Source organism: Maniola hyperantus, chromosome 11 (genome assembly GCF_902806685.2).
Source record: "Maniola hyperantus chromosome 11, iAphHyp1.2, whole genome shotgun sequence".
NCBI classification, from domain to species: Eukaryota; Metazoa; Arthropoda; class Insecta; order Lepidoptera; family Nymphalidae; genus Maniola; species Maniola hyperantus.
Genome location: NC_048546.1, coordinates 9,195,796 through 9,216,378, shown reverse-complemented (window position 1 = coordinate 9,216,378; position 20,583 = coordinate 9,195,796).

Here is a 20,583-nt window from a genome sequence, read left to right as displayed (position 1 = left end):
AATGTCGAAAAAATACGACCCTTGGAACCCTCAGTGTGCGAGCCTGACTCGCACTTGGCCGGTTTTTTTAATCATATATACAAGTTAGCCCTTGACTGCAATCTTACCCGACTAGTAAGTGATGAGGCAGTCTAGATGGCGGGCGGGCTAACCTGGAAGGAGAATGGCAGCGTAGAAATTAATAAGAGGAATGGGTCAGCAAAAATGCCAATGACACACCATGCACTGTCGTAACCATTCCTGCCACCTAAGGCACCTAAGCACCAAAATTGTGATTATCTCCTTGCTATAATCGCAATTGTTAATGATATTATATTTACTGCAACTGTGCATTTTAGACAGTAGTGAAACTTCAAGGCTGAGGCCCCAAGGGTTCGATTATGGTAAAATGATAGACAGTGTAACGATCGTAATTTGATTAGTTGACACTCTCTCGCTATTGGTTAAAATGCATTAATGTTGCATCAAAAATACCTTTTAGCCAATCAAAACAATTGAAATTATTGTGCACAGATTGATGCAGCTTTTCCACAATCGAGCACATGGTTAGCGTTGCTCTCATTTCACATTCACTAGATGAACTCTTAAAAAGTTTGAAAAGCAAACGTGACATCAATGAAATTAATCGATTAGTCATAATCCGTAATCGATACCGAAAAACATCCATAGGGAAATTAAGGCGTAAATATTTAAAACCAACCCAAACGTTTACATTAAAGGTATTTTTGGGACGACTTTATTTATAAACGGATAAAATAACATTAATACTCTTTCCACCGACAGTAAGATACCGCAAATCTTTCTTATGCACTCGGATTACGTCTTATAAAGACGCTAATCCACTTTTTATATCCCGAGAAAATACGCCTACAGATCGTTTGTAGGATATTTTATGAGAATTTAAGTGACTACTGCAGCCCGAGCACAATCAGTGCGACATATCTCTCCCGTGGCTTTTACGACGCCTTGTTGATCAAAAACCACGAAAAAGTTCCAAGAAAGCCCTGATGCTATGACTGTTCTTGCGCTGTTGATTATAACTTATAAGATAGACGGTCGAATGGGCCTCTTTACCGATAATACCATGCAGGTACCTACCTAAGTGAAGCAAATAAATTCCAATTTTACTTACATCGTTAATTTTGTATCTAATAGCATCCGAGTTTTATTGGACAATTTACATAAGTAATTTAAACACTCTATAAACTGAATTGTGCTATTTTTGTGTTTATCGATTTTAGTAGCTCTAAAGCAGATTGTATCTATAAAACGTAAATTAAAATACGATTGGTAGAGACAAATAGAGCGTCAATAAAATTTATTTAATGGGACCAGCAAGATCAATCTAAAGTGAGTATAACACTTTACTTAATGTACGTAGTAGTGTGTGAAGTCTGCCAATCCGCTCTTGGCCAGCGTGGTGGACTATGGCCAAACCTTTCTCAAACTGGCAAAAGGCTTGGCCATCCGTGCTCTGTATTGAGCTGGCTATGTGTTGATCTAAAGGACTGAGGAAGACCTCCTCAGTCTGTATGAATCCCTAAAAGCATCTTATGAATGCAAAGTAAGTCAAACGTAACAATATTACTTAGGTACATTTAGGTATATTAACAAGGTCTAATCCAGACCATGCGTAGTTAACGTTTAGAACGTTTTCAATGAGCAATTAATATACAATACCATCATCGTATACAGAGAAGATATTGTACCACTCGGCTGTATACAATAAACCTTAATCCTTTACCATAAACGGCCGGATTTAGTTCGTTCACTTTACATCCCAACAAATAATGTTAACAAGTCGCTACATGTACAGTCGGTGCGAAAAATAAAATAAAATCATGAGATTGCACAAAACATTCTATCTTGTCGTTTTGCATAAATTCTCTCGACGACATAACCAGTGAAGAAACGTTTAGAAATGGACGATTTAAAAGACAAGGCATTTTGTGATGATTTTAATTTCTTTTTCGAACGTTTTGTCGTATCTATTTCACGTTACCTTCATATTTTTCTATAACACATAAAGCAACCAGCGTTTTGTCAAACGATATATACATATAAGTCGGTGTGTGTCGAATGTAGATGGTGTGATCTTAACATAATAAACACTCGCAAAAACGTGTCGAAGTGCCATTCTGTCGTTTTGAGTTTTATTTTTAACGTGACACAAAAATGTTTAAAGCCATCGAACATCTAGCAAGGACCTTACAGTTTCATGTAAAGCAAAAAGCTCTTCCATTTTCTACATAAGTAAAGTGCATTGAATTAAACTTATTTTTTCGCTCTTGACAAGTTAGCTTTTACGAGAAACCACTATATAGGTATGTCACTTGATGGCAAGTAATAATAGAGAACTGATGCATCAGACTAACTTAGTAGGGGATAAGGGTACGGCAGTTTTAATATTAAACACGTAATTTTACCCCTATTCACAAAAACTGCGAAGACACCGTGAGATATTTTTTCGGCTAAGAGCCGATTTCAGCAACGTACCTAAGTCTTATCCAAGAGTAAATTTGTTACTTGGGCAGGTTTTTAATACAAAAACTGTCATTACGCCCAATTTATTCTTCGGTTAAATCGGCATTTAGTGGTCTTGTACTTTGGCATAAAGCAACGTAACGCAACGTCTAACCGTGTTACTTTTCGCTAGCAAATAACAATAAATAATCACTGCTATAAAACATCATAAATATTAACAAGTCCGCACTAATTACGTATTCAAATGTACTCATTCATTGCCACCTGATACTGATAGCGGCATTGTCGCGTCGCATTCAGAGGCGAAATAATCACGATATAAATCACATCGCATACATATTCGATGCGCAATACGAGACGCCTTGTATATCCTTCTGTAGAATATTGAATTTGTATTGCAAGCGGCTCCGTCTATTGTGTCCCGTGATTACAGCGAAAGATTTATTATTTTGATAACTACTTGTAGTAATAGGTACTTTATAGAGCAGTACCTACTTTAGTAGTTGCGTTTTTACTTTTGAGGTACGGAACCCTAAAAAGAAGGACCAATAACGGAACATTTTGGCAGTTCCTCTGATGCTGCAGATGTTAACGAAAGAAGCAATCATTTAACATGAAACCCGTCAATTTATTTGCTTACTATTTATATTCATAAAAAGAAGTAGAAACATGAAATAAATTCGCAAATAAATAGAACAAAGTTTCAATTAATTCCGTTTATTCTGCAAAGCACTTTTATTGATAAAATTAAAACAGTACCTACATGCAGCTGCTGTGTTTACACGCAATTTGAATTTACCCCGGAGAATACGCATGGATTGAGAAATTTGCATTTTATAATAATATGTTATGCGAATTACAATACAATTAACGTTTCATACAAACGCTACTGGAAAATGTAAGTTATAACAAGTAATTATAAAAGTTTTCAAAAAACCCCGAAAGCGGTTTGCACTGCATCTTTTTCACTCCGCTAATTATTATTATTATGAAACATTTTATGAGCTTTCCATATTTGATTGAATTTTATTTTTCCAGATACGAGTTACCTAACCCTTGACTGCAATCTTACCAGGTGGTAAGTGAAGATGCAGTGTAAAATGGAAGCGGGCTAACCTGGTAGGGGTATGGCAGTTTTTATTAAACCCATACCCCTTTGGTTTCTACACGGCATCGTACGGGAACGCTAAATCGCTTGGCGGCACGGTTTTTCTGGTTGGGTGGTAACTAGCCACGTCAAAGAATCCCACCAGACAAGTGCTTATAAAATGTTTAAAAAAAAACCGGCCACGTGCGAGTCGGATTCGCGCACGAAGGGTTCCGTAGCATTATCTACAAAAACGACAAAAAATCACGTTTGTTGTATGGGAGCCCCCTTAAACATTTATTTTATTCTGTTTTAACCGACTTCAAAAACGGAGAATGTTCTCAATTCATCGAAATCTTTTTTTTAATGTATGTTATCTTTAGTTTCAGGCAGTAAATTATTATTGTATGAAGCATTAGATTATCCTGAAGATATGAAACTGTCAAATAACATGGATAACTTTAACACTCTCCTAAAATATATTTTGTATTCTCAAACGGAATCTATTCACGTCATAGGTCGCTACAAAGTACTATATTTCGTCTTGGGAAATAAATGAAAAGTTATCTTATTCCACGCACGACTGCCAAATTCGTCTTTTATTTCGAGAGAACTTCACAAGCTCCTCAACTTGGCTTATAAATATCGCATCAGTTTCAAATCTGAACCCGTTCAAGGAATAAGAATCAGTGACGATTTTTATTCGCAGACCTCGCATTGCAAGTACGATGTCCGTATTTCGAAATTCGTTTAGGTCAATATAGAAAATTCGAAAAACGATATTGTATTTCAAATTCAGTCAGGTCATAGCTTTAGGACCCTTTAGTGGTGATTATTAACCAATAACCATCTTTACATATAATGTTGAAGGATAGATAGGCTTACTGACTGAAAAACGACAACCTCCCTGGCGCAGTAGTAAGCACTGTGGTCTTATTAGTGGGAGGTCCGGGTTCGATTCCTGGCAGGGGTTTGGAATTAAGCTTGAGCCGAGGCTAGTTACCACCCTACTGGCAAAGCCGTGCCGCCCAGCGATTTAGCGTTCCGTTACAATACCGTATAGAAACCAAAGGGGCATGGGTTTAATAAAAACTGCCATACCCCTTCTAGGTTAGCTCGCTTGCATCTTAGACTGCATCGTCACTTAACTAAGTAAGTTGCAATCAAGGGCCAACTTGTATCTGAAAAAAAAAAACTGTTTAGCCGTTTAGATCTATGGTTTAGAAACTAAACGACTGCCACGCACACTGCTGCACGGCATGAATTTACTTACACGATTATAACAACGTTTTGTGGCAGCGCTCCTAGATAGGTGTAACTCCGTGTAAGTGACTCAAGGAATTCATACTGCGGAGCATCTCGGCAGCAGAATAGTTTCTACGCACGGCTGCACAGTGTGAACTGTGCCTTCATATAGTTCCACGTACAATTTCTTGCGTAGCAGCTACCGTCAGGCGTCGTTTTCATCGTATGTGCCCAAGACTTTACTTCTCTCAAGGCTAATTGGATCTATAAACCAGCTAAACATACGGGTTCTGCTGGTTTACGGACCATTTAGCGATACAACTAGATATACTTAGTAGGTACAATGCCGTATAGAAAAAGTTTAGAAAACGTTCAAATCCCTTATAAGTTAACACATTCCTTCAGCAAGTAAGTAGATGTCTTCAATAGTTCAATACAAAAAAATCATCCAAACCTAGTCAACTCAAGTCACGTCCGAACCAAGTAACACCCACTAGCATTGTATGTAAAAACCGCGTGCATGTTTTAGTCACCTTGTTGTAACCCGATCGCTCTAACATCGATCGGGTTGGGCCGTTTCTGTATCGAATTACATTACATATCGTCTTGAAACGGATTTCGAATAAATGAATTAAATACTAATGTAGTTTCTACCCATATCCTGCAACTGCCCAACCCTAATTGAATAAATAATTCATCTTTCTAGGAAATCATGTGCTACACTCTGGAGAAAGTAATCTTAACTTAAGTAGAAAAGGGTACCTAGTAATTAGGGTATTCCTACTGTAATTTACAAAATAAGTACACTTCAAGATTATTTGCTAGATGAGCAATACCATGCCACACGATGCGTACGACGTCGTGCGGCGCCGCACCCCACGCGCAACGCACTTGGGATCAGAGAGACGAGGCGGGGAAGGGTGGTGCGTTGCAACGCCTTATTGCTGGAGCGGCAACGTAATGCCCGTGTGACACCCAATACTCAAATCCAAATCGGTGCGGCACCGCAATGCACCGGAAACGCATCGTGTGGCCTCAGTCTTAGAATTGGCTTAGCTAAAAACATCGTCGATATTTCCCTCGTAGATCAATGTATACGTGACATTTCAATTTATAAAAGTGCCCTTTTAAGTCAAGTGCCCGTCGAAATAAAATAATTCAACCCACAATAAAATATCGACACAATTTACGGAACAATCATGTCACTGCGAATTTATCGCGACATGAAAAAGGCAGGCCCGATTCCATATAAGTCAAAGTTCAGCTTGTATGCGAATTTACTCGTTTAACCGTTTTGTATATATTTAAATTTACATCTTCACATCATAGACTCTATGCCTACGCTATATTCATATAGTAAAGTTTTAAAAATTGTCGTTTCTGTGGCTATTTCTGTTGAATAAAACCTGTTAATTAAATTGACTTAACTAAGCACTATCCTTTCCGCAGAAAGCATCACGAAAAGGATAGCAATACATTTAGACCTGTAATTTTAATTCAGTTTAGAGATTGTGCACAACACAGTGTCCAGCGTCAAGTCACAAACTTTCCATAAGTTTGTGATTAAACTAAATAAATAGGTCCAAATTCCAAATCTCCTTTTCCGCGCGGAGTTTCATGGAAAGGATAACAATAGGTACATTAATTAAAGTTTAGCTCCTTAAAAAGAATATCTAAGTTTATGTTCAAACCAGTCATTTTATTTTAGAGAATGTGTAAAACAGTCCTAGCATAAATTACAATGTCCTAGGATAAAGCTGACAAGCTTAAAGTAAGCAGGTAAATACTTAAACTTATGTACAAACTATGTGATGTAAGTTGTAAGGGTTTTTTAAGACTCATGCTCGACTTTCATGTCCAATAGAAAGCAATAATAAAGTCTAGGTTGAAACGTGCTTGTCTAGAAGATGCCTATTCATTCTTGCCTTATAAGTGGTAGAAAATGCCGACGCCGAAAGGGCGTTCCACAGCACACCTAAAGGTACCTTAGCGGTTAGTGTAAACGATGAGCAAAAATGTTTCATTCGAGTTGATTGGATGTCAACCACATAAGACTGCTAACGTTCTGTGTTTTTCGCTGTTGTATACAATGAAGGAAAAATCCCAGTCATACTCCAATCAGATAGGTAAGTGTTAAATGTAAAAAAACTTTTTTAAAATTAGATCCAAATAGGACTATCAGGCCATATGTGTTAAATGTGTTAAAAGTATGCTCCTAAAAAAAGCATATTATACAGTCGCAGACTATGTAAACGATTAAAAAGCTTGGATTTGACTCGCTCCAGCAATGCACGGGGCTGCAATGGCTTGTATAGTACGGTATAATAACATTGTAAATTGAAAAATTAAAAAGAGCAACCTCCGAGTTTCTTGCTGGTTCTTCTCGGTAGGAACGGCATTCCGAACCAGTGGTAAATTCAAACTACCTGACTATTCATAAGCACTTGTAAAAAGTTTACATGAATAAAAAAACCATTCTATTCTATTCTATTCTATTCTATTCTATTCTATTCTATTCTATTCTATTCTATTCTATTCTATTCTATTCTATTCTATTCTATTCTATTCTATTCTATTCTATTCTATTCTATTCTATTCTATTCTATTCTATTCTATTCTATTCTATTCTATTCTATTCTATTCTATTCTATTCTATTCTATTCTATTCTATTCTATTCTATTCTATTCTATTCTATTCTATTCTATTCTATTCTATTCTATTCTATTCTATTCTATTCTATTCTATTCTATTCTATTCTATTCTATTCTATTCTATTCTATTCTATTCTATTCTATTCTATTCTATTCTATTCTATTCTATTCTATTCTATTCTATTCTATTCTATTCTATTCTATTCTATTCTATTCTATTCTATTCTATTCTATTCTATTCTATTCTATTCTATTCTATTCTATTCTATTCTATTCTATTCTATTCTATTCTATTCTATTCTATTCTATTCTATTCTATTCTATTCTATTCTATTCTATTCTATTCTATTCTATTCTATTCTATTCTATTCTATTCTATTCTATTCTATTCTATTCTATTCTATTCTATTCTATTCTATTCTATTCTATTCTATTCTATTCTATTCTATTCTATTCTATTCTATTCTATTCTATTCTATTCTATTCTATTCTATTCTATTCTATTCTATTCTATTCTATTCTATTCTATTCTATTCTATTCTATTCTATTCTATTCTATTCTATTCTATTCTATTCTATTCTATTCTATTCTATTCTATTCTATTCTATTCTATTCTATTCTATTCTATTCTATTCTATTCTATTCTATTCTATTCTATTCTATTCTATTCTATTCTATTCTATTCTATTCTATTCTATTCTATTCTATTCTATTCTATTCTATTCTATTCTATTCTATTCTATTCTATTCTATTCTATTCTATTCTATTCTATTCTATTCTATTCTATTCTATTCTATTCTATTCTATTCTATTCTATTCTATTCTATTCTATTCTATTCTATTCTATTCTATTCTATTCTATTCTATTCTATTCTATTCTATTCTATTCTATTCTATTCTATATAATGATATTATTAGGGAGTTCCAGTCCCCCTTTAATTTCCATCATCAAATCATTGTACTTACTTACTTATTTGTTTCAAAGTAGTCGTGAAAACAAGGCAAATTAGTCCAAATTCGATTATATTGTCTTATGCCATCAGAGTTCAATAATGTCCATGTTCCACCTCCATCTACATCTCCATACTATAATAATACGATGATACGATAATAATCATCTATTGTCATCTATATTACGTGTGTCTGGACAACTCAGTCGGATAGTAATTGGAAGTAGCCAAAAAATTAGTGACCAATTACAATGGAATGACAAATCAAAGTAATAAAAAGCAACCGATAAACAGGCAACATGGCATCGGTATTGAAGATGTCTACTTATAGGTATTTCGTTAACTCTCAGTGATTCGTCGTCAATAAACAGCAAGTGTTAAAACAAGTACTTATTTACGGAGAGAGTTTAAAATTTAAATAAGCAGAAAACACGTTGATATACACTAAATCTTTCAACGTCGCGATTCACAGCCGACAAACTCAATCGCACTCAATACAGAGATATTTCACGCTCGACCATTGATTTATATGCAAACGGCTGTTGAACGTGTAACATCCGTGTATTCAGACGTCGTCGGATGTCACCGGCATGGTCGTGAGATAACGTCGGAATGTATAGCAGTGCCTAGAGGCCATATTACTAGATGAGCAAACTTTAACTTCAAACGTCCAAAAAAATGCTCCCACCTTTACTATAACAATGGTACTGATTCTGAGCACAACTAAATTTTAGAGTATTCGCATCCTCTTCTTACTAATGTAACATGTAAAGGACAGATACAGTTTGATAATTTAAAATTAATTTAGAGCTCTCAAACCTCGTGACTTTAGCTGCCAGTCGCAAGCCTATTGTTAAAATTTGTGGCGTGGCGTAAATGTAAAATTGATGTTCCATGATGTGGATACTCTAAATTAAGTTTAGAAAAAGACAACAGAATCAGCGCCAATATCCTCCTGAGCGATATCGGCTACGGCAACTATTCTAGTCTCAACGGTTTCAATCCCCTTTTTTCCCAACTTCATCCACATGGATTTCAATTTTATAAATCCCTCGGGAAGTTATTGATTTTCCGGCATAAAAATACCCTATGCCTCCAAGTTTTTAGCTGTACCATACAAAACATCTCGTTCGTCGTTGAGACGGCAATTCTTCCCGACTTTACGTGCTCACCGAGGTACAGGGATGTAACATCGCCAACTTTCCAAATCTGGGCTGCAGGTACTGAGAATCTCTTAAAAGAAATACGTAATAACTGTTGACCTGGGACTCGTAACCAGAACCTCATGATCCGTTGCCAAGTAATGCCAATACAGAAATCCACTTAATAAATACAAAAAGTAACATAAAACACATCTATCTTCTACTCTCGTTAAGTTACCGTTAAAGTTGGATAAACAACACACGACAATGCGGCATGCTACAAACTTTGCTGGAAAGTTGCACGCTCTAGAAATGATACATCTCTATGGCAGCACCTATATTTCATGAGGCCTATGTGGTTGACCAGTCCAGGTTGATGATAGCGAGCGTGAAAACAAAACTTTTCACAATATTTGTTTTTATATTCGCATTTGATATCCGAAATGACATGGCCATATTTTTCAAAGGCTCGTATCTGTTATCAACTTCTATGCAGAAAAGTTTTGGCGTTACGGCGTTGTTGAATAAACCTTGACGATGTAACATGTGGATGACCACATCAACATCATCATCAACTCCCATGGGTGGGTACTGGGTACTCGATAGGCAGTTTGTATATTTAGCACTATTCACCTCTCAGAATTAGAAGGAACCATAGTCCGCCACGCTGACCCAGTGATTTTCTTTAGTAGATGATATGTACATGATATGCGGAAACCTCGTGCAGGTGAGATAGTGACAAAAGACTAGAAAGACTACGAGTAGGTATGTGTCAAAACTTGCACGTCACGCGTTAATGGATTATTGAATACGCCTCTTCTGAATCCGGCGCGGAATTTTTTGCGGCAAAATGTGTCAAATTGTTCTATATAGTTTCGAAGTGACGCTAATACCTACCAACGCCGACAACCGACAAAATATCGGTCCTAGAAAAAAAGAAAGTAGGTATGTACCTATAGCCGACTGTTGCGAGATAATTTTTTGTCGAAGAGATAGAAAATACTAGGTATGCGTTTTATAAAGCATATCTAACTTGTTCTTGTAGATTTCTACTTACCTATATTTCATAATTCTTATATTTTTATATTTTCTTTAAAAATAAAAACAGTAAGTATTAAGTACATCAAGCAAAAATGTTTCATGTTAAACTTTGATAGCTATAGCACATGAGTAGATCTCAGAAGACCTCAGAGTAGATTATAGTCCGCGACAGGTTGAGATCGCAATCATTGCCATCTCAATCTGTCGCGTACTATAGTTACGCACCTTGAAGACACCTTGCCATCTTTCCGATCTTCTCATTTGTAGTACTTACCTACTTACTCATAGTATGAGTAAAAACGCGATAAAATACACGGTATGACCTGATTTCTGACTCCCTGAGCACATGCATATTGCATAGACCCGAGTTTGCAGTTTGCACCGCTTCTTCATCAGCTTCAAGTCGGCTGCACTTATATAAAAACCTGTCGTCTGCACTAGCCCTAATGCGTGGGTGTGCTTCGTTTAGTCAGTAACGTGATCGATGCCTGAACTAATGTTACGGGCCCGATTGAGGGCGTTTAGCATGCAATCTAACTAGCAAGGCGTGCCTTAAAACGTGCTAGTAGAATAACGGTGTTTGAAATAGAAGGATAGGTATAATTTAACGGTACCTAATAGGCTTGCTTGCTATTTTATATTATGTAAATTCTGGTATTTTTCTATGACACCGAAATAATTTTAATATTCAATTGACCATTCCTATATTCCATTCCATATTATTCCAATATGCTAATATTATATTACAGTTTTTATAAATCTATAATAATATTATATTTGTTTATTTGTTTGCTTGTAATCAACAAAGTACTGAACCGATTTTAATAATTATTTCATAATTACAAAGCTACTTTATACAAAAGTAATAAAGGCTACAAATTGTACATGTACCTACCGTAGAGAAAGTCGCGAGACGTTACATAGGTACGCGTCTAAAGTGAAAACTTAAGACTACCGCCTTTAGATCATTTTCGTTTTCGTAGATAGTGATCTATTCTACTCTCATGCATTTTTAGGGTTCCGTACCTCAAAAGGAAAAGCGGAACCCTTATTGGATCACTTTGTTGTCTGTCTGTCTGTCTGTCTGTCTTTCCATCTGTCTGTCAAGAAACCTACAGGGTACTTCCCGTTGACCTAGAATCATGAAATTTGGCAGGTAGGTAGATCTTATAGCTGACATTTGGGGAAAAATCTGAAAACCGTGAATTTAGGGTTAGATCACACAAAATAATTAAATTGTGGTCATGAACTAATAATTGGTATTTTCAACTTTCGAAGTGAGATAACTATATCAAGTCGGGTATCATGTGAAAGGTCTTCACCTGTACATTCTTAAACAGATTTTTATTTATTTTTATGCATCATAGTTTTTGAATTATCGTGCAAAATGTCGAAAAAATAAGACTGTAGTACGGAACCCTCATTGCGCTAGCCTGACTCGCACTTGGCCGGTTTTTATATCTGTCTTGCCCATTAGCGAGCACGGATTTGCACGCTATATAATGTGAACGTAACATCTATGGTATAATGTACCATTGCATACATTAATCAGAACTTGGAATAAAACTTTTTATACTAACCACAATATGCAAATATACAAGCATATATAGGTATTTATATTATAAACACGCCTTAAAATAAATACAAACTGCCATAATAATATAAAAGATCCTTCTAAAATAGGTATGTACCTACTCTTCTCTGATAAACAAATACTCTGTACCCTGTTCAAAGCACAAGAACATCAAATAGTTAATATTAACATCCCTTTTTGTATGTTTATGTTTTGTTTACTCCACTACGTCCCCTAATAAATTTTAATACGCTCTTTTATATGGGTCTTGAAAATACATCAACAATAACTTGTAATAAAGTTTTCAAACGGTAAGTAAGTTTATTCTGATCATTCTTTCATGATTAAATGGATTATTTGAAGTACTTATGAAGCTTATAAAATAAGTAGATTCTATACCAAACTCCACAAAATACTCCACAAAATAAAATGTCATTCTAGCATTTAGCCATTGTCATCATTAGTAATTTGTCTCCTTCAAGCTACTTGAGACTGGCAAAGTGCATTGTGCTGACATGGCACTGAAAAAAGCCATATATTAAGAGAAGAAGAATGTCATTCTAAAGGCCGATGTACATTAGTTTCTGCCGCGTACTGTACCTACATTATATTTTGCCGCGTATGAAACCTGGTGGAAAACAGGATACTTAGAAGCATTTCATGATATTATGATCTCGCACAAATAAAAATAAAAGGATTTAAAAAGACGAGGTAAAACCTAAATCCACGCGGATGAAGTCACGGGCATCATCTAGTAAACCGTAAGGTAAACTTTAATCTTATCTAACTTTCCATTTTGCAGGGATGTAGGTACTTCAAAGTTCTAAATTTCCCTCAAGATGGAAATTATTTAATGATATACGTACTCTCGGTACGCTACGTGAAATCTCTAAAGTGACTTTCGTCGTCGTTAACTGAAAAGTAACTGGATGACACAATTTTAACTTTAATAAAATATTTTAGTGTAGGTAGGTACATATCTAGTATATTTTTTTACTTACTTACTTTTTACGAGTAACTTTACTTTTACGTCAATCTGAATTAAGTTGTTAGTAAAATTTAACAATGATACAAACTTTTAATTAAGTAAGTTGGTATTATGTTTTTTTTTCCTTGATGTCATCGTCGAGTTTTTTTAATATTTGGTTAAATATTTACCATTAAGTATAACTACGGTGCACTATCCATAGCCTCACTCTCATCACAGTCTTGGCAATCTGAGGCAAATTGGATCAAGCCCAGGACCAACAGCTTTACGTAGTTTACTCTTCAAAGCACGGGGGTGTAGCCCCGCCAGTTTCTCAAATCTAGACTGCTATTGAGCACTCCTTGAGAGAAAAACCAAATTCAAGGGGCGGACCAACAAATTTCTAAAAGGCCGGCAACGCATCGGCGGCTCCTCTGGTGCTGCAAATTTTCATGGGCGGCGGTAATCACTTAACATCAGGTGACCCGCCTGCTCGTTTGCTTGATATATCTATTAAAAAAAAAATGACATCCGGGCCGACCGAATCTCATGATCCGTTACCTTATATGTCCTAATCTAGTGCCTTGACTACAAGGCCCAAATGAAGGTATTTATAAATATAATAGCATTCGCATTAAATACAAAAACGGATTGTAACCAAATTAAGGTTACGCAAAGATCTTGTGGTGAAGAGCAGAATAAAATTACGGTTGGCCGTGATTTGAATTTATTATCCTAAGAGTAATTTTATTTCGGCGGGATCTGGGCTAACGCCGCCATATTGCTAAGACAATATGGCGGATAATAATGATTTAGTCGTATTCAACCTTAAATCTTTGCCTGAGTTTTATCCACAGTCCAAGTAAGTACAATCAGTGTGGCAACGCTTTCTCACGACTTTTACATCGAAGACACGTTGCAAAAGCTGCGGGAGAAATGATAGAATAGAATAGAATATGTTTTTATTCAAGTAGACTTTTTACAAGCGCTTTCGAATAGTCGGGTAATTTTAGTTTACCATTTACCACTGGTTCGGAATGCCGTTCCTACCGAGAAGAACCAGCAAGAAACTCGGCGGTTGCTCTTTCGCGTTCCCGTTCATAGTCCCGTTCATAGTTCCCGGGCTGCTTCTAGCACGTGTAATTGAAAGGTAAAAAAGCTTTTGACATGTATACCTGATAAAGGCTTACTTTCTTTGGTCGATATTTAATCTAAAGCACAATAATTGATAACTATTTCTAAAATGCAAGCCATATTGAAAATCATTTTTATCGCATTCAAAATGCTACAGATTTCTGAAACGAGCTATCGAGAAATAACAAGAACGTATAATATCTTGTAAATATCTGCTGAAAAGAAGACTGATACAGTTTTGAATTTCTACCTAGGATGAGACAAAAAATATATAGAACGGTACAGGATCATCAAATATTCAGAAGTTTGTATGACAAAAGAACAAAGTATAGGATTTGAACCGTCGAACTTCTTCAAGTTCATTTCGCTCCTTGACAACGGTTGAGCTGAATGCTTCAAAGCTTTTTATGAATATAGTTTTTGCCCTCAGCTTCGTCCATGTAATACAATTTTTATACACTGTAGCACTATTTGCAAAATTGGATCATTAGTTCCGGAGATGTAACCTTGCAAACCATCTCCTCCTAATTTTTTTATAGAATACGTACCTACATTATACATAAACATTAGGGCTACCTTCACATTATATAAAACGTTAATACATTGCTACAGATTCGAATGAAACAAAGCGTATCATTCTAACTGTATACGTAGAATTTACATCCACAGGTAATACGGGTCCTTAATAATAAAAAAGCGAGGAAGGGAAAAACTCGGCAGAAAACGGGCACTGTTTATCGAGAAACAAAGCAAGTGAGGCGTGCAATATGCATAATGATTGGTACTAAATTAGGACTACAACAGCCTCTTTATGCTGACTGAAATTGCTTATTGTAAGCCGTTTTGAACTCGTAATATTAAAGGGAAAAGTATTATTGCAGTTCGGTTTGGCCGACGATAAAAGTGTCTAATTCTGTTCCGGAATAACTTTTTTATAGGTGCTTATGTTATTTTTTTTGTCATCCCTATTTCGTTATAGTTTTTAGGAGCTACCCGTAACTTTGGGTTACGTAAACCATAATAGATATTACACTAAAACTTTGGCGAGGTCACTCTAACATTGTATACATATACCAATCTCATACATACTTGTATTATATATGCTACGTTTAACTTTTTTCTATTATGTTTGCTGCATAATAAGTGCGATAACTCTTTTACGCGACTTTTGCAACGCCTTGTTGATGCGAAAACAGTAAGAAACTAGAAAGATGTATCGTACTGATCATGCTGCAGCTTGCAGGCCATACCAAATAACCATAAATACCTTATTTTTTTGTAGCTTCCAGTAGGTAATTAGAATGTTAATAATATATAGGCTAGCGTCTTGTTTGCTTAAATAGGTATAGTTTCTAAGACATGAGGGGCACTGGTCTAGATGCGACAATACATTTCAGTTGATTAAGCAATATGTTGCAGAAGGATATTGACCTTTAGAAAGAGATAGAATTGTCTCTGTCGTTGAGACCGACGAAACGTCACATAATATATGTATGAGTGACAGACACAACGCTCTACGAAGCCGAAATCTCTTTCTAAAGGTCGATGTACAATATTTCCTGCTGGCTTCTGCATGTCATTAATGGAACGGGCTCATGATCAGCAGAGAAAAAGTTCAAAAACACCGTAAAACAGTATGAACTAGGTCTGTGACGTCAATTAGGATACGGCTGGCGGTAAAAATATAACTCCATCGTTTATCACCCACGCATTATTCTGATGAGGTCAAATACTCAGCTGGCTATAATATTTTTAAGGGAGATAAACGACATAATATTATTGATTTGTCAAAACGATCGTGATCAACGAACGTCAGTGATAAAATTAAATTGGCAGTAAATTCCCGCATTTGCAAAAACTTACGATAAAATATCTGTGGCTCAGCGGGGTGTATAAATCAAGACAATAAGTTAGATATAAAATTGATATTTACTGTGAATACATTATTCCGATACAAGCCTATTGATAATTTGATATAGAGGCTAATTTAAGTTAATTGTACATAGTTGGTCAAGTTGGTTAAATAAAAGCAATGATTTATGTTAACTACTTCCATGTTGTTTCGAAAAGTAGATGACCCTGACTCCATCCGCTAATATATTAAGTGACAGACGCGAATCAAAAGTTTTGAAAAAAAAAGGTTAGCCGGAATTAAAATTTTCAAGTTACTTCAACCACGTAGACGATCTCGCTGGCAAATGCTTTTGAAATTATATCGAAAAATACTTATGCATATTAGTATTCTTACATCATCATGATCAACCCATAGCTGGCTCACTAGTCACTACAGAGCACAAATCTCCTCTTAGTATAAGAAGGTTATTCCCTCCTCATAGTATTCTTTACTAATACATATTTTAAGTAAATGTTATCGATCCAAATGTTATTAAATTACTTCTTTAGTTCTTTACGCCCCAACACTCAACCGATTTTCAGGAATTCTCGCAAAGAGACATTGTATTCTGGACAGGGACAAGAACACGCTTCATCCCAAGAAAACAGTACTTACCTATAGTTTCCATTTCACTGGTTTTCTAAAACCTAAATCCACGTAGATAAAGTCGCGGCCTAAGCTAGTGGACCTTACATCGGAATATAGGTATTAATACGGAATACCACAATTAACATAACACAGACACCGTAAAGAACCTAATGTCATTCATCCAACCGTTCACAACATAGTGTGTTTTATGAAAATAAACAGATTGGCCTGCACCGCCACTCTGCTTTGACAAGCGAAGTACAATTTACGAGCATTCACCGGGCGCGATAAAAAACCTTTGTCATATAAGCCAACCCGGTAACACTCTCCCGTTTTACGACCAAATAAATTTCAAACACTATTATGATTCAAATCGGGACCGGACCCACAAAATACAAACACCCTTTTTATCAGCGTTCATTCAAAAGATTCACGAAATATTTTTACAAAAACATGTCCTCTAACATTTGAAAGAACAAAAATTTATATTTCCCCTATTTAATATACTGGACTTTATGTGCAGACACGTTCGGGGCCACCAAATTTGATATATAAATAACAACGACCTTCATTAAATCTTTTTTTAATAAGATTAAGAGCGTTCCTAAGCAGTGAGCTTGAGTGGAGGGCTTTGCATCTCATGTAGGTAAGGGTTGTCAAAATTATAATGCTATAAAACATAGAACGTATTAGATCAAACTTATTTCATCACTGTCATGCCCTCAAAGGTTACTATCCAGTAAACTAGAGATAATCGTATAACAAGAGGTATCCTTCGAGACAGTAGGATGCCCAAGAGTCGCCAGAGCCGTACAACTGCACGCAATGCATTTTCCGCGTGCGTGTGATAGATTCAGCAGCCTCGGACGAATCGAGGAAATACAAATGGTTTCTCTAGAGGTCACGATGAGCTCTCTGTCATCAGTACTATTTTTTTGATACAAATTAACCTTTGACTGCAATCGCACCTGGTGGTAAGTGATGAGGCAGTCTAAGATGGAAGCGGGCTGACCTGGAAGGGGTAAGGCAGTTTTTTATTAAACCTCTTTGGTTTCTACACGGTATCTTACCGGAAGGCTATTCGCTTGGCGGCACGGCTTTGCCGGTAGGGTGGTAACTACGGCGGAAGTCTCCCACCAGAATAGACCCGCTGAAGTCTTCACTCCAGCCATCCAAGCTCGCACCAGAAGCCGAGTAGACCGCCCAGGTTGCCGAGGGGAACCCAGGACCTGCCACTAATAAGAACACATGGTCTTACCACTGCGCCAGGGAGGTAGTCTTTCTGCATTGCGTGCATCTGTTGCAACTCTGTCTTCTGCAGGTTTTGCGCGTTATCTATATAATTGGTTTGTTATGAGTTATGACCAATTAACCACCTTAGCGAAAAGTAGACTATTGTCTAAATACTGAAACATACAGGATGTACCCAGAACTCTAGCAAAAACGAAGGCAGGTGTCAGGTGGTGAAAAAGCCACTGTAAAGTATATAGACCCGTTTTTGGCATACTAAAAGAGAGTAGGTAAGTCAGTGATATGGTAGTTAAGTACATAAAAAGAACAGCGTATGAAATCAAACCATTCGGACTCCAGTCCGCCCTTGACCCAATCAGGAACCAAACCTCAAAGGTAGGTAACCTTTGCTTCAGGAATAACGTCATAACTCATATTAAGTGTAACCAAGTTTCAAATTTCGCTGTCAAAGCTTATTGGTTGTACATCAAGTCACTCTCAAAAGTAAACATCTAAAGGTCGAGCTGAGTGGCGGCCAAGTGTCTAGTCCGTGAACGAGAGCTCTCGACGAATACAGGTGAGGGCTTGGATCAAAGGGCTCCATTGACCCGTTTGTGGCGAGCTAAGAGTTTATGTACTGCTCATGTCAACGGTTTGGGTATTTTAATTCGGAAAATGCCTATAGTACGTGACATATGGAAATGGCCATCGAGGAGGGAACGCCCCGCACTGCCCGCACACAACGCTAATTCCGTGCGAGCGAGCGCGGGTGACGTGTGGGTGTGCGGGCGTCTCCCCGCCTCATACCCTGATTGCCATCTCGACCCGTCGCGGTCATTTTAAAGGTGAACCGTACTTTTGACATGACAATCGACCCATAGAGTTAAAATGGCGCCTGAGGAGTCATTTTGTACGGACTATATAAACCTACCATTATAAGTGCTACGCAAAAAGATTTGATATAAAACTAAACTTTTAGGGCTTGGGCAGATACAACGCGTGACGAATCTTACTCCAATGAGGCTCCTACAAAGAGTTTACACTGCAGAGTGTAAACAAATACTTAGGTACTATACTTAGTCTATTTTGAATCCCAGAGACTAAAATGACAATTAGAAATGTCAAACTTAAGAACAAATCACAGGAACTATCTAATAATTTTTTAATAGTATGTAAAACTCATAAATTGGGAAAGAGTTAATTTTTAAATGAACGATTCAGCACTAACCGGTTACTGGTATCGAGTAAAAATATTGTCAAGGCGAATTGAATCTGAAATCTCGGCGACGCGCGACGTGATATCGGGTAGGGTGGATAAATAGCTTATTAGCCGGCCTTAATATAAACTGTTACAGTTTACTAATAAAAATCATTAAGCAATATTAAAGTAACCTTTTTCCTCCAATTAAACACAATATTTACTTTTTCCATTCATTAAGCGTTGCGCACGAAGGCAGGTGGGGCCGGTTTTCCGAAAGCAAATTCCTTAATAACGATACCCTCACATGCCGAGGCACAGAGTAACACATCAACTTTGGTATGTCCTTCAGCTTTATGCCTGTTGGATAAAAACTATTTTACGGTTGAAACGTGAAATACTCGATGCGCTTTGAAACGAACTTGAACAAGAAAGAATATCGGATTTGTGAGCTATTTTTTAGGGTTCTTTATAAAATTTATACAGTTTCGCCTTGTACGTCCATCCATCCGACTATATAATATATTTCACAGTATGAAATCTCACACCGCAGTCTAAGATCAGGAGAAATACGCAATGTATGTGACATTGCGTACCTATTTCTCCTGATCTTAAAAATTGAAAACGAATAAACATTTCTGCGTGTCTCCACGAGTGAAACCTTTTAACCTTTATTTTGTTTTAACCTCTATAATTATAATATTACCTATTTACTAAGTACTATATAATCCATAAAAGGTTTTGATTTTATTTCATGGTTCATATTTCATTTATTTTTACACCGAATAACTGCTATTTGACCTCTACAACCGATTGTTTACTTAGGTAGGTATACTTAGTAAAAGTTTAGTTTGCAATCATAATATAGGTTATAATAACGTTTGAATATTATTTTAAAATTAAAAAGAAATCAGAGCGTTATTTTTTATAAACATCCTTTCTTATAAAAGTCTACGTTATACAGAAAACTTATATGCAAAATTTTATGTTCCTAGACCCAACCGTATAATCTGTATATTGGTAAATTTCAGTCAGTCATTATACACAAAATATCCTGTAATAATATTTGTCTATCTTTTTCACAATCTGAACTAAAACCCTTCGTTATGGCGGTGTACCGTCAAAGAGCGTCGCCGCATGTCCCGCTCCATCAGGGCTGACACATCGACATCGAATAGCCCTGTCGTGAAAATTAAGCGCCCACAAAAAACATGGCCGCCAACATCCAACGCGCCGATATAATTGGCGCAAAATCAACAGTTAATGGATGACCAACACATTGTTGCGAATGTAATTTATTACCTAGTTTTGGAACTCTATTACTACGGAATCCAAGTTAAGCTTGACTGCGATATCTACAAAATAAAATCTAAATCAATGTGATCTGAAATACCTG